At 44.9% G+C, this 15,069-nt stretch overlaps 1 protein-coding gene across 2 annotated transcripts in view; it reads right to left on the minus strand.

Annotated features, from left to right (window-relative positions):
* Nucleotides 1-14,456, minus strand: part of fut8b (fucosyltransferase 8b (alpha (1,6) fucosyltransferase)) — an 84,222-nt gene extending 69,766 nt beyond the window's left edge. The window contains exons 1-2 of one of the 2 annotated variants that reach the window (XM_070849630.1): nt 14,304-14,456; nt 13,815-13,974 (exon numbers count right to left, since the gene is read on the minus strand). The gene's annotated coding sequence lies outside the window, so the exon portion shown is untranslated. The remainder of the gene's footprint in view (nt 1-13,814; nt 13,975-14,303) is intronic. The other variant, XM_070849628.1, reaches the window with a different exon arrangement.
* Between the last annotated feature and the right edge of the window lie 613 nt (nt 14,457-15,069).

A 15,069-nucleotide genomic window follows, 5' to 3' on the forward strand; every position in this document is an offset into this window, starting at 1 on the left:
TGTTTAACTGAATTAAACACTGCTGGCTGGTGGGCTGGTAGCCTTAAACTCAGCAAATTAGCCTGGAAAGAAGCCTGGCAAAGGAAAACATACTTAGATAATGTCAGCCACAAGTAAAAAGTGTGAAACCACCATCGTATAAAATAAATCAGCTGTGAGACAAAGAAGTGTGTGTACTTGTTTTTCTGTGTGTGTGTGTGTGTGTGTGTGTGTGTGTGTGTGGCAAGAGAACAGACTCTCCTAATCTTTCAAAGGAGCTCCCTTGCAATGGTGCGGTCATCTTTTTGAGAGGGCCTGAAATTCCTTTTGCACGGCTCACCACTTGTTTGCTTGAGAAGCCGAGAATGCTTTACCACAGGAATCCTCCATGGAGATTGTTGATGTGTGCATCTCTCTCGCTCTCCCTCCCACCCTCTCTCACACACACACACACACATTAAATGTGCCCACCCACATATCACTGACATTTCTTTTCGGAGCATCTTTAAATTACCACGCATATTAGTGAAGCGCAGCCAGGACCCCTTTTTATTATTCCTCTTAATCTTGTGTGTTTACGAGGTCAGCGGCTGCTGCCACTCCACCAAACGCCTTTCCCCTACCCTTAAATCCCCCGCCTCGATGCTCTCCAGCTCCCCTCTCCCCTCTGGCAGCAGAAACAGACAAGTGGTTACACCCAGTCTCCCATAAAGCCCCTGCTGCGCTGCACCGACAGATCAGGATAGCACAGCATGGCACGCTCCTGCTACGAGCCTGCCTCCTCTCGCCGCACTTGCCGCCAACCGAACCCACTTGCTACCAACTGTGTTCTAATAAAAACCAGCCAAGCAGTTCTGCGTGCCAATTCAATGTGTCATGATTTTAATTAATAATCTGGAGTATTTTTCAAGTTTTCTGGGTTACAGTTTGGTGTCTAATAGTTTGTGATTTCCAACAAAGATTAAAGCACCGGCATGGCTTAAACAAAGTGCCTGTCAGATCGTCTAATGGCGTCTGAAATCCCCTCCCCCACACCTTGCCAAAATCTGAATAAAAGGGACTGCATTTGACAATTTTTCTAACTTTCTGAAACAGAAAATCGGAATAACATGCCCACATCAAGGAGCTATCGGTCAGGTGTGCAGAGCTGAGAAAGTATGCAGGATCTGGACTCTCACACAAGTATACCTCTGACTTTTTTTTGTATACAAGCGAGTGCAACATCATGAATGCCTTTGAAGAAAGGCTGTCTGAAAGGGTGTGCTGTTGCATTTGAACACTTCGTCATGTTGCATCCCTCTCCACAACAGCAAGCTTTTCATCACCCCTTTGACTTTGGCCATTCAGAACAGTTCTAAACACTTGAATCAAGACGGATGACACTTTGTATGAATTAGTTTGAAACATACGGAACCCGCAAATTGCTCACACGATTTCCTTCAAAGGGGATGAAGGGTTCATGCAGGGATTCAAGGACAAAGAAACCTCTCGTAAAGTAAACGATCAGGTGGATAATAAGCGTCTGATGCTCAGGGCTCTACAGTGTTACTATTTCACTCGCACTTGTCCCTAGAAATAGATAGCACAACCTACTATAATCTTTTTCCCCCTCAATTGCTAATCGTTAAACTTTAAGTCCCACTTTCCACAAACCACACTACTCCAGGCACAGTGTAGATTTCTGTGACAAACCACAGTTTCCACCCCCGCAGCACGGAACCATTTGTAGGCTGTTTTAATTGACTTTAGCTGCTAACTAATGTTAGCTTTCCACAGTCCGGACCAACGCTGCTGTGAAGATTAATGTTATTAGAAGAGGCTGTGGCAATGTCACATAAACAGGGACTTCTGTAATTCTTTTCTGTGGCAGCAAATACAACACAACGCCTGTCAGTTCCTGTTATACTGCAACCAGAACATAGCGAAACTACCATGAATTGCATGAATTATTTTGCGGCTGCACCAATGTGACGGTAATCTTACTTCTCTTACACACCAGAGAGACTTTCACAAGAAACCTTCTAACCACCATTGCACACACACAGGTTATTCACAAGACGCAGTCACAGTGTGGGTGTGCAGACCAGAAGTGACAGACGTATTGTGGAGTACCAATACTCCACTTTGAAAATGCTCCAGTGCAGGTAAAAGTTGTGCACTCAAAACCTTATTAAGGTAAAAGTATATAAGTATTACGGCAAAATGTACTTGCACTTTTAATTTTGCAGCAAAATGTTCCCTAGAGCAGAAATATAAAGTTACACAAAATGGAAATACTCAAGTACACATACTTGAGTAAATGTACTTCATTACATTCCACCAGTGGTGCTAATCTTGCTTAGTCTAGTTACTACTGCTACTGAAAAATATAACATAACTACATTAACATAATTTGGTGTATTGTTTAATATTTATAGGTTTGTGATGTCTTCCATTGCAGCGTGGCCTACAAATATTGCAATACTATTTGTGAGCCATATTACCCAATTTATGTAATAAATCTTTTCGTATGAAACTCTGTGTTACTTGAACATTTTTCACTGTGCACCAAATTATTTTTTTTTTATCTAAGAACACACACACACACAAAAAAAGTTAGCATAGTTCCCTAATGGTGTACAATGAGGTTGGCAGATGTTTCGGCATTTATTTTAAAAAGGGATAGTCTTGACTTTGAGAGGGTGACTCTCATTGTGTTGGCTTTTAGCTGGTGACATAGGTAGCTAAGTGAGCAAAGTTACGTTTTGTTTTCTCAGAAACAGAGTAACGCCGTCACACATGTAGCACACAACAGGAAATTGTACGTGTCTGACGCGCCCTACTGGAAACATGCACATAAAGCTGTTCCGGGAAGTGTCCAGTTATATTCTGGGTTGCAGAGCATGAAAGGGACTTCAGAAACATCCAAGGGCACGAAGAGGGTTCACTCAAGTACGCAGCCAGAGACATGAGCGCATTGTGGGGGCCTGGCGGGCGCTAGCAACCCATGCTTCTAATCCCAGTTAAGACAAGCCCAGCAGGCGAGCCGACACGAAGGAGCTTGGTCCAGTGTTAGCGGAATTAAAGCAAAGCCTATCCTCTGTTGTTATGCTAATCCACAAGACAATGATTATCTGCAGGGCAACGTTGCCACGGTGATAAACATGGCTCAAGAGTGCCTCAATTAGGGCGCAGATTGCCAGAGGAGAGCAAAGACTGAGTGAGGCCGATGATGCCGCTATGAACCAAGAAGAGAAAGAGAGTACAGAAGACACACTGTTATTTCAACCAAGTGAATGGGTCAGCTTTCAAATAGAAGGGTAGGCTTACAGATGGAGCTTGACCCCTACAGATTGACCTTGGCCAGCCTTGACCCTCTCCATGCTGTAAAGACTACCCCACTCACTGAGACAAGTAATTCCATAGCGAACATGTAATTAGCTCTCAAATGCAGACAGGGTACATTATTCTGCAATGACTATGAGGTACCACTATGACTCTCAATAACAGGTTCTCTATGCTGTGCATGTGGAATGATGATGACTAAGTGTGCCATACAGGGTTGTGGCACGCCTCATTCATCCTCTAATTTGACAGCACGGCAGTTCAGGTGGTTTCGGTTTTTGTTTGTTGAGTTGGAGGACAACCACAACACTGGATTCATCTATAATAATCCTTCATTTACTCCACAAATCAAAGTGAAGAGGCAAAGCCCTCACTGGGTGTTTAAAGCTCCTCATTGAGTTGATGTGCCAACTTCAATTCTTGGCTGTTGTCACGAGATCAAAGAAAAGTGAAAACCAGGCTACGGGAGGCTGTTTTCTTTCTCTGGAGCAGCTTGTCACACAGCTATTTTACAGATGCATATTTGAAAACCTGGTAGTGCGGCTGGCATCACATGAGTGTCTCCTCGTTCCTCGTCAAAGCTGGCTCTGGGTCACCAACAGACAGACAGTACACGTCCCACTGGTTCAGAGTGCCTCCATCCTGTCTATTCAGCCCTCCGTCGCACTTTCCTGCCGTTTCCATTATCGTTTTTTTTTTTTTTTTTTGATATGTGGTCAGTCACTTGCACTTGTTCTCTTCTCTCCCCTCCTCTCCTCGTCTGTCTCACAGCTCCAACAGTATAATAGGCCTTGGACTGCTGTGTCATCTCATTGAGTCCTATTAGGGGCTCTTATATCTGACTGGCATGTTGTTATTGCTCTCCCAGACCACAGCTAAAACTGAGGAATGGGTCTGCCAAGCGGGCCCTTTAAAGTCCCCTCTGCATTGATAGCACTGGCAATGAGGAGCATTGGGGTTGTAGTGGAGGGTGGTATCATGACAAGATGAAAAGAGAGGAAGGGGAGGAGGTGACACCGTGTGATGCAAAGACCCCCGGGCTACATGACAGGCATGCCAGATGCAAATGATCTCATGCTGGTTTGTTACGGGCTTTGCCATAGGTGAATGCCAGTGCTGCCACTCTCACAAATGCTGAAGGAGGACTCAACAAGCTTGCAGTTCATACAAAAGTGCTGATTAGGGCTGGGTGTATTTGTGGCATTTGGTATTAGAGGGTGGTTCCTTTTTTCCACATTTCTGGAGAGAGAAGAAAGCATGTGGAGCCTTTAAAACGCAGCAAAGAGAAACAAAAGACCACACTATCATTGTGCCCCTCAAATGCACAAAATCTTGAGGCTCAGGCTCAGGCTCACGCTGGTAATGTCACACTCCTCCCCACATGAAACCAGCTAAACTAGATACACTGCAGCCTCTTTTACACACGCACTGCAACCCTGAACTTATCCAAACATTATCCTGAGGAGCTGTATGTGAGAAATGTCTGAATCAGTGGGACAGACTTTACCCTGCCAGCTCCAGCTAATGTAATAGAGCAGATCATTGATGTTTCTATCATGTGACTGGCATAAAACTGAATTTTTTTTTTTTTTTCTATCCACTCTTTCTTTGATATTGCAAATACATCCAAAAACATGTAGTACTGACATCAACGCAAAAGCAGCCGTCATTGCAGGTGAGTCGGTAGGCTGGTCAGCCATCTTTGTGTACGTGCTGAGGGGTCGTAGGGGGCTACAGCACGGCAGCCGAACGGCCTCTTGATTTAAATGTATAGTGGTTTTGATTTCTAAGTCATGAAGTTACTGAATTTGATCATTGTGTACCGTTTATGGGTGAATAATTACATTTCTAATGTGAATACTGTTAACATTCTTAGAAGAAGTAGTAGCAGTAGTATAATTCTTCAGTAGTGTATTTTTATGAAATATTTTTTCTCAGTGTAGCAGTTTTTCTGAGTTCTGGTAGTAAGTTAAAATCAGCATCGGTACAATCCTACCATGCAGTAAACAAAACATTTCAGTACTTTCCTGTACTTTTTGTACCTCAGTCCTAAACAGAGTATATCCAGTAGGTGAGAATGCGTCTGACACAATCTCATGTTGCGTGCTGCATGTGTGAGAGCGCAGCTCCAGACAACCTGATGCCGAGACACCAGAGTACCACTGTATCAGTCACTAGCTCCATGCTGAGAGAGATTATATCCTGTAGACAGATTGGTTTAAATCATACACCACGGTAATAGGGAGGGCATTCCCAATATGGTAGACTTCCACACTGCATTCGAAATCAGACATACTGCAGGAAGACATCTGCATTATTTGTGAGGCACAGCGCTCTGTAAGGCAAAGGACCGAGGACAGAGGCCAGAGGCCAGGGGATCACATGTGACAAAGATAATGAGTCAAACTTACACACAGCTTCCTGGCAAATATACAGCCCTCAGCATTATGGTAACTGTTTACACAAAAATGCGTAGCCTTTTTCATTTCCTCTATTATTTATTTAAGAGGTGATGTGGAACTGAAAAATCAATTTGCTCCCTTTTGATTAAAAGCAGCTGGCAAGCCAAGTGAGGTCTGTGTTGTCCTGAGAGTAAATACATGTTACTTTTCACAAGACATGCACATTACTTATATGAACTGATCCTACAACCTACAAACACCTGCCAGCTGCACTGTACAAGGGCTGAAAATCCATATTGATATTGCAGTATAAAAGAATGCAATATCTATAATGCAAAGCCTGCAACACGAGCATTGTAAATTCATTTTATGACTCAATCGATAACTGAAACATTGGCAATGAGACTTTTCTGGCACACCGAACTCCGTAATTCCCAGAAATATCATTAAGCGACAAGAGATTGGACATCACTGCGAGGTCCGGTGGGGGACAGTCCCACAATCATCCAAAAAGGAAAGCTCCTGGAAATGTTTCAAGTCACATCTATTAAGTTAATATAACCTTAAATCTATTCTTCAAATAGACTGCAGCTGCACTGTATGTCAAAATAACGCTGATGTGATGCTTTGTCCACATTTTGCAGATCTACTTTTGTGGTGCTCTCTTCTGTCTTTGGGTGAGCAAATAGCATAAGTATGAATTAATGTCAAATCACTGCAAAGATCACGGTGTAATCCGCTCCTTCACACTTCTGTGATCCCTACGTTTGTACAGGTATATCCGCCTATTTCAGGGGTATGCACTCAATGAATAAAATTAAAGACACCATAGTTGTTGAAACAAAAGTTCTGCTGTATACATTTAGTGACCAGGTGCATCCAACTCAAAGCCAATCGTAGTATTCAAAGAATATTTGCTACATTCTGAGGAAATTGATTTGAATCTTTAACACAAAACCTAAAATGTTAGGTTTGTGGATTGTATCCTGTCCTGTATGTTGCTGATTACAAATGAACCATTCATGGTTGTCTGGTTAACATTCTAGTCCTTCTCAAACACCACCTTGATCCTTGATGCTGATGTCCTAAATTAAATCCACCTCTGCTCTGAAGAGGAGTTGTGAAAAAAGAACTAAAGCGAATAATCCACCCTCAGATACTCACACGCTGTTGAAAATCATCAATATGTGATGAACAATGTATTCCAGGAGTTATTCTGTGATTGTTATAATTACTATTTTGTTGGGCCCACTTTCTTTCAGCCTTCCTCTTCTAATTTGACTTCAGTTAGTGATTTCCTATATTTCCCAGAGTGCTTTTCAACAACCCCCAGAGAAAACGCCTGACAAGCTCAATGGAACAAGCTGTTCTATTCAGCTGTGGGCTGCAGAACTATATGTAGGGAGAAGAGGAGATAGTAAGCATATCACAGCTTCTTAGTCGAGAGCTTTGTGCACTTCTGTCAGAATGCAATCATTGAGCAAGTGTTCAAAAATAAAGTCTTTTGTGTTTGATTGAGAGGGGTGGATGATAAAACCATACATTTACATTTGGAGTTGTCAAAAAGAGGAAAATATGCCATGACACCCTCTACATTTGGTAAGATTGGTAGTGAGTAGCAAAAATACCACCAGCAATGATATGGTTCCAGAAACTAACCACTACTGTTAATTGTTTTAAGGTGGCCATTTCCATAAAGGGAATATGTTTTTAACTCCTCTTGACAGAACTGAATCAAAAGGTGTGGTAAAAGTTGTTTACGACAATCAGGTGGATTTATGGCAGACTTTCAGATGCTTCTGATGACTTTGCTTTTGGCTCTTAGAATACAGGGCGTTCGTCTGTCTCCAGAGTTGCAAAAGATGTCAGCTGGCTGCAGGGTATTTTCCTACCGAGCCCCCTTCCCCTGGAATAACCTCTCTTCTGATATCAGATAGTCTGACTCTGTTGAGGCGTTTAAATCCAAACTTAACACTCATCTCTTCACCTTAATGCCAGTTAGTTATTATTCTTTCATTACCCCAGGCCTTGTACCTGTAATGATTGTCATGTTGTGGTTTTTTTTGTTTTTTACACGTTTACCATACTTCTGTCATTCTGATTGTCCATACGGTAATTTTACGCTGGTTTATTCTGTGCACATGACATCTTTTGCATGTCTGCCTGTCCTGGAAGATGGATCGCTGCTCTGTTGCTCTTCCTGAGGTTTTTTCCACTCTTTTCCCCGTTTAAGGGGTTTTGGGGAGATTTATTTCCTTTTACGTAACGAAGGCCTAAGAATACTGATTGTGAAGCCCCTTGAGGCCTATATGTGACTTGTGATACTGGATTATATTAGAAAAAAACTGACTTGGCTTGACTATCAGCAACTTTATCTCTACATTTGGCGTAGTGCTTGTGTCTGCAGTGCACGAATACAGATTTTGCTGTATATTCACAGTGTGACTCCTGTCTGATTGCTACCCTGCTGTCTTCCACAGCGCCATGCCGGGCCAGGTGACAGGGCTCCTGCAACGGAAATCCAATCAGGCCAATCCTCTACGATCCTTCACAATCCCCTCAGCCGCCGCCCTACACCGCCAGCCATCTGTAACACACACTGCACATGCCACACACACTTACAATGAACTCTTTGATAGATATGGAGATGGACGCAAGCACATTAACCACCTCACCTCCTGCGAACTTGGCACAGACATTGGAGGGGGCTTAGCGCTATGTGAAACACGGCTACAGGGGATGTGCAGTGCAGCTGACCCTACATTCTGACCTCTCAATGGAGGTCACAGAGATGAATTTACCCCTTGGGGATCAATAGTGTAAAGCAAAAATCCACAGACACTCCTCCCACCATGGCAAACAAACCCTCCAGGAAGCAGGACTGGCACCAGTGACATAAATAGCCCCCCGCCTGTGACACAGATAATGCAGGCCTTTCATCATGGTCCAGGTCCCACTTTGCAGGGGCCTGGGGTTGAACCCTCTCTGGACCTGTGTGGAGGTCACACACAGGACACCCAATACTGGTCAGTACTGGATCAGAAACCACTGGCTAAATGGAGGCCATTCAATAGTCCTCATGTGTGTGGGTAGAGGTGGAGTGGCTGCTGGGATTTTGGGCATCCTGTTGAAAGCAGAATAATATCCACAAACCCCCATGCAGAGGCAGGCCTGTCACACAACCTCTCTACCCAAGTGTGGGAAATGCACCCATTCTGTCAGATGAGCTCATAGTCTCATTCTTTCCTATTCCTATGTGTGTGTCTTTGTGGGCTTGTGCGTTCTGTGTTCTGGCTGCAGAATGAATTTGGGCTATTGTCATTGTGATCCTAATGGCCAGCATCTGGCTTTCTGGCGCTCTTTTTTTATTTTTTTGGGGTGGGGAGAGTGGGAGGCGGGAGTGAGGTGGGTGATCCGACTGCATGCGCCTCAAGCTGCGCAGCTGTCCCAATTACTACCTCTCTCTTCTCTCCTAATTTCCCCTCCGTACCCATCTGCCTCTTCTACAATCCAAATCTCGGTCCTATCCATCCGTAGATGCCACGAGTGTGGGTTTGTACCGTCAGGAGGCTCCCATGCCCTTTAGGGCCCGAAGAAGGTTTAGATCCTGTTTTAAGTTAGACGCTGTGGGGTGCAGAAGACCCAGACAGTGCAGCATCTTGTCAGGCGGCTGAGAATTTTTAGCAACATCCCTGAGTCCCTCCAGCCCTCCATGCCTGCTCTAAACCTGGCCTGAGCTGTGGACTCAGAGGGGCTGACAAGGCTGTTTGATGGGCCACGGGCACAGAGCATCAGGGGATTCTGAGGGTAGGTGGGTGGGTGGTTGGCAGTGAGAGGGGGGTTGTTTGTGTCCCACAGTGAGTCCCTCAGCAACTTCTGATGAGCTAAAAATTCTCAGTGTGTGTCATATCCATGTGAATTTGGTTCCTCGTACAGAGGAGGTGCCACAAACTTCACTGCATTCTTCTTATCCTGGCGCGAAGCATTCACAGAGATACAGTAAAAAAACTACAATAAATACACAGTCTCATAGATATATAAAGGCACGCATATACATATAGACACAAATGAATGCAAAGTCACGCAAGAGACTGCGCAAGAATGGCAGTTGAGTGCTTCCTTGTGAACAGGAGGAAAAAGGGGAAGGAGAGAATTTAAGCACTGCATGTGGATGGGTACATGCCCACTTCTAGACGGCTCCAATGAGCCGAGAAGAAATGTCGTAAGACCCACTTCCCAGCTCAGGCTGCAGCGGCAATAACTCCCCGAGATACAGCAAAAGCAAGCACACATAAGTGAATGCGCACATACACACAAATACACATCTTTTCTGATGTGAGTGCAATGCAGGCTGAGCAGCCTCCCTGCAGGGCTAAACAGAGCTGGAGCGGCACACTCTTTGAGGGGGGAGTCTAGGTCAGGGGCTCTGACTGGTCTACCCCTCACCCCAAACCCAACAAACATTCACACATCCTCCAAACCCGCCCAAGACAGCTGTGGCTGAGGCATTATGCGATCTAGATCCAGTCCCTACACAAATCCAATCTGATGCCACACAGCTATCGGGCCAAGCTCCTATTGTGCCTGTCTGACTGAATTCCTATTCTGAACCCCCCCCCCACTTCTTCTGCCCTGTCTTCAGACATTCAGCTGAGTAAGACAGGTAGACAAGCAGTGAGACATTTAGACAGGCAGGCATCAGGGCAGGCCTGCTGGGGCCTTTTCTTTTTCTGCTGCCGGAGAATGCTATCAGCCTGGATCAGGCTGGGCTGCTCAAGCTGAGCTTCAGCAGCCTCATGGCCCGGCCCGCATTTCTCCATGGAAACCTGCCCCACACTCGCCCTGTGATTGGCTCGTACAATCACTAGACAGACACTCTGTCTTACAATACAGATAATAATGGCCCTCCGGTAGGATGACAGCAGGAGAAGAGTGATGGCAGAGAGGGGTTTTTCCTACAGATTTTGCCCTTTAGGCTGCATTCAGCAAGCATACAAGAATCTAGAGACTACAGGTGTGTTCCTGCACATGACGTGCACTTGGCTAGCCCTACTATCATGCACAAGATATCACTAAGACTCTTCACAAAGTCATTAACATCTTTATTTTCTGCATCTCTTTACTGGTGTCTTCAAAAGCTTAGATGACAGAACGGACAGAAAACGGACATTAAACACACACGTCGCACATTAAAAATGCCAGCCAAATGCCAGCACTGGGCATGCAGAGATTGCTCACTGAACCATATGCATGAACCAGCTATTATTTATCCTTCTTGTCTTGAGAGAACCCGTCTTTAATAAGACAGAGGAATGGGTGTGTGTCCATGTATCCATATGTAATCATTTCAGTCTTTCCCTTTCTCAGAGCAACAACAAAGACAAAAGCTTGTTTTCGGCGGCTTCTGCTCTATTTACAGTACTTGTCTGAATTGGGGAGCAGAAATACCCTGCACAGAGATTAACAATACCAACAAAACAATGCTTCCAGATGAACATCCCTCCTTTGGTAGCATTGTTACTGCAGCTTACTACAAGCATTGCCGTGTCTTGCATAGCCTCTTCACTTCAATGTTCTTTGTGCTTGTAGCATGATGCCCCCAAACTGGGAACATGCCTTCAAAATGTGTTGTTCGTTTCTTCCATGGCACAATTCATCTTTCTCTTCTCCTTCTGACAATTTCGGGGGGAAAAAAAGAAGGATGTATTTGGGACAACAGGGCGCAAAAAGGGGATGTATAAACAGCACACTGAAGCCAATATCAGGCTTTACACACACACACACACACACACACACACACACACTGTACAGTGCGCCAAAACACTGTGATGCTTGAAATTAGAATGGCTTTTCATGCAAACAGAGGCACTTGCTGTTCAGGTAACAGCCTGGTATTGCAGACAGAACTGAAATGAAAAACAAATCCAACTGCTATTTTAAATAAAACTCCACTTGGCAGTGGCTTGCTGCGCTAAACCAAACAGAGAAATGGAGCTTGCCACGTGACAACTGTGCACAGTGTTAAATACAGATAAAACAATGAAATGAGTCACCGCCCATTTTTGCTCACCGCACCGCATCTAACCTCTTTGGCAGAGCAACACTAATATGTTTAATGAACTCATTAGTCAAAAATGAAGACAGACAGTGGCATGAGGCATGGAAGGTGGAAGCACAAAGGGCAGAGAGGGAGGGAGGGAAACGAAGGAAGTGGGAAGGAGAGAAAATAGACCTGCTGAAATGAGGTGGGGGCTCCTTCTCTAGAAAGCACACTCTCCTGTATTATAGATGCAGTATCATGTGTTGGAGTAGCTACACGGTGGCAAAAGGCAACATTTGGTCCGGTGCAATCAACTCAACAAGCAGAAACGACACAATCTAGGATGCATTCTTGCAAAAAAAGAAAAAAAAAAAAACCTGTCATGTAAATTTCAAGGGTTAGTTGAGTGTTTTCACTACTATTTAATACAAGTGATTCATCAAAAATGACACAGTCTGGAATTTACTCCTCTAATGTCACTATTTGCACACGTGTGATATAAATGGCTCCACCCATGGCTATGCCTATTCATTCCAAAAATGGCAAAACCCTGATCGCAGCACTTTGTTGCCAAAAAAAAAAACAAGTCACTTTGCTTTATGTAAAATAATTGGCTCCTGACAGTTAAAAATTCAAACCCTATCTGAAGCATTCCTCGCCACTGGAACAGAAGGAGCAGTATAAGCAGCATAGACTGCAGTCGCAGCAATATATACAGCTGTTTACTTATTCATGAATGAGTTAGAGCTACTAACTCAATCAATCTGCTTCCAGTTACCAGGGCCGACTTTATTAGATAGCATTAATGATGCATTACTTGTCCATAGGTGTTGAGTTTCTCCCCTGTCAGCAACGACTATTCAAATGAGAACACAATAGATATTAGCTGGAAATGGATCGAACCTTGGGGATAATTGTGGCACAAAAAAAAAACACTGTTAAACAACGTGCTGTCAAAGAAAGAAGCATCACGGTGTGCTTCGCAGGGTTGAATGAAATATGTCTCGTAATATCAGCTGCAGCCATTAAGTGATAAGAAAAACTACAGTTAAGGAGAAGGGGTGGGTGGGGGGGAGCCATACGTCATCCACATCACAAACCGATTGCGTGGGTAGCAAAAGAATATTGCTCTTATTTTCCATTGAGTTTGTCATATCAAATGAGATTGAAAGGAGCTTTGCAGCGCACTGTTCCTTCACATGCTGTGACCTTAGCCTCAGTTTTGAGACCACGACAACGTTCAACTCAATCACACACACTGCGATGCGAGCTGTGCATCCATCACAAGCCGTTTGGTGGCACTTCTACATCACTATGAAGGCATACATCTTGTTGTGGGTGCCCCTGCTGGGAACTGAACCCTTTAGTCTTCACCAGCGCTGATGCCAGACTCAATCAGTTGAGCTAGACTGAACACAAAACCACATACTGTCTCTTGGATGTGGGTGCTGCCATCTATTTTGTCATCAGCCTTGGAGAGTGTGCCTGTGAGGGGAGCAGAAAAAAAAAAAAAAAAAAAAAAAAAAATCAGCCTCCCAGCTGCCCCTGACTGTCCCGGGCGTGATGGAGGATGGACTGACCTGAGCTGTTTTCTGTCGTAATCACATGTCAGAAGGCCTGACTGCACGGTAACCACACCTCCAGACACCGAAAACAAACGCACGCCTTGCTGTGCTGATTATTACAAAGCAATCCCCAATACTGGCAGCGGCGCACTGAGGCTGAAACGCGGGGCAGCTGCTTTGTCTGCACGCCACACGTAACACACGGCGCAAGGAAAGCGCGCCGGAGGATACACACACACACACACACACACACACACACACACACACACACACACACACACACACACACACACACACACACACACACGAGTGCCAGGCAAAGCCCTGTGTCATGTGTCTGTGTTTCCAGGCTGTGTGCGGGAGGGTGGAGGTCAGACGCGTTTCGCTCTCGTTTAACGGTGGGAAGTCAAATAAGCTCACGACAGACACAAAACAAACGCACACAGCCAGACAAGATAGATAGATAGACGGACAGACAGGCAGACAGACAGACGGCTAGCTTACAGGCTACACTCCTCCAGCACTGTTGATGTCTTTAGCCTTTAATTCGGCTGCCACATTAAACCGCTTTAATGCCCCGCTCATTCACGCAGCCTGTCCAGGTAATGTGCCGCGGTCTTCGGGGAGGTTTCAGCCGAACTACCGTGCTCATAGCGCGGGTTCGCTATACGAGGAAAAAAACAAACAATTGTTTAGAACATGACCACTTGCTTCTCCCGACGCGAATAAGCAACAAAAGGGGGACGCGGGGCAGCTAATGTGGATGTAGCCCACCCAGGTATGGGCGGAACATCCCTCCGAAGCGGGGGAGATACAGCCGAGTGACGGCTCTGCTATAACGGCTCCAGAAATCCTTTCCTACCGTGACCGCTATTTGTGATCTCAGCAGCGACGCAGTCAACAGGCCGGGATGTAGCGGGGTGATCTACGGGGCTGAGCGCTGCCTCCGTACCTCCAACATTTTCGCCATGCAGCGGGGTTATCGCCACCTACCTTGACATGGTACACCGGCTTCCAGCGGCATCCGACCGAGGCTGCGGGGGCTGGGTCTGACGCAGCGGCAGCCGAGATTTGTTGCTCCGGAAAATTGTGTAAAAAGGCTGCGGCGGAAACAGGAACTGGAGAGAGCCTGGATCTCTGAATACGGCAGACGAGGCTGCTCTGTGCTGGATGGCCGGTGTCAGCGCAGACCAGCGAGGGGGGAAACTTCACATCCGGTCTGAGCTTTTCAAACTAAGAGGCTGTGCTGATACCAAAGTGGGGTCACGATACAATGTAACGCGTCTGGTGTCAGCAGCTACTTAGTGGCAGTTTATAGTTGTTAAAGCAAGACAAAGTGGACAAGTGGATGTGCTCCGAGTGTGCACTACAAGTTGAATATTTGATCATCATAATAAACATTTTTGTGTGATTTTTTTGTTGAGCTTCACTTAGGTGTAGTGAGATATATTTGATTAATACACATAAACTTCAGTTTCCCCATTTTTTGTTTGGTTTTAACTCATTTAACTTAGCACCACGTTATATGATTCAACCATTGTCTTAAATACAGGCTATCATATAATCATACCTTATACAACCTCTCTACTTATGCTGAAATAAATGTTCACTCGGTCATTTTCGTAGGTTTTATTGTCCCATTAAATAGGTAAATATCTTACACATATTAATGCGTTGTGTAAATGCCTTTAATGTCTTTAAATGCCCTCTGTGTTTAAAAGCAGCTTTACAAAGAAACTGTCCCCTTCTGTGTTCAGAT

Source organism: Pempheris klunzingeri, chromosome 18 (genome assembly GCF_042242105.1).
Source record: "Pempheris klunzingeri isolate RE-2024b chromosome 18, fPemKlu1.hap1, whole genome shotgun sequence".
Classification (NCBI taxonomy): Eukaryota; Metazoa; Chordata; class Actinopteri; order Acropomatiformes; family Pempheridae; genus Pempheris; species Pempheris klunzingeri.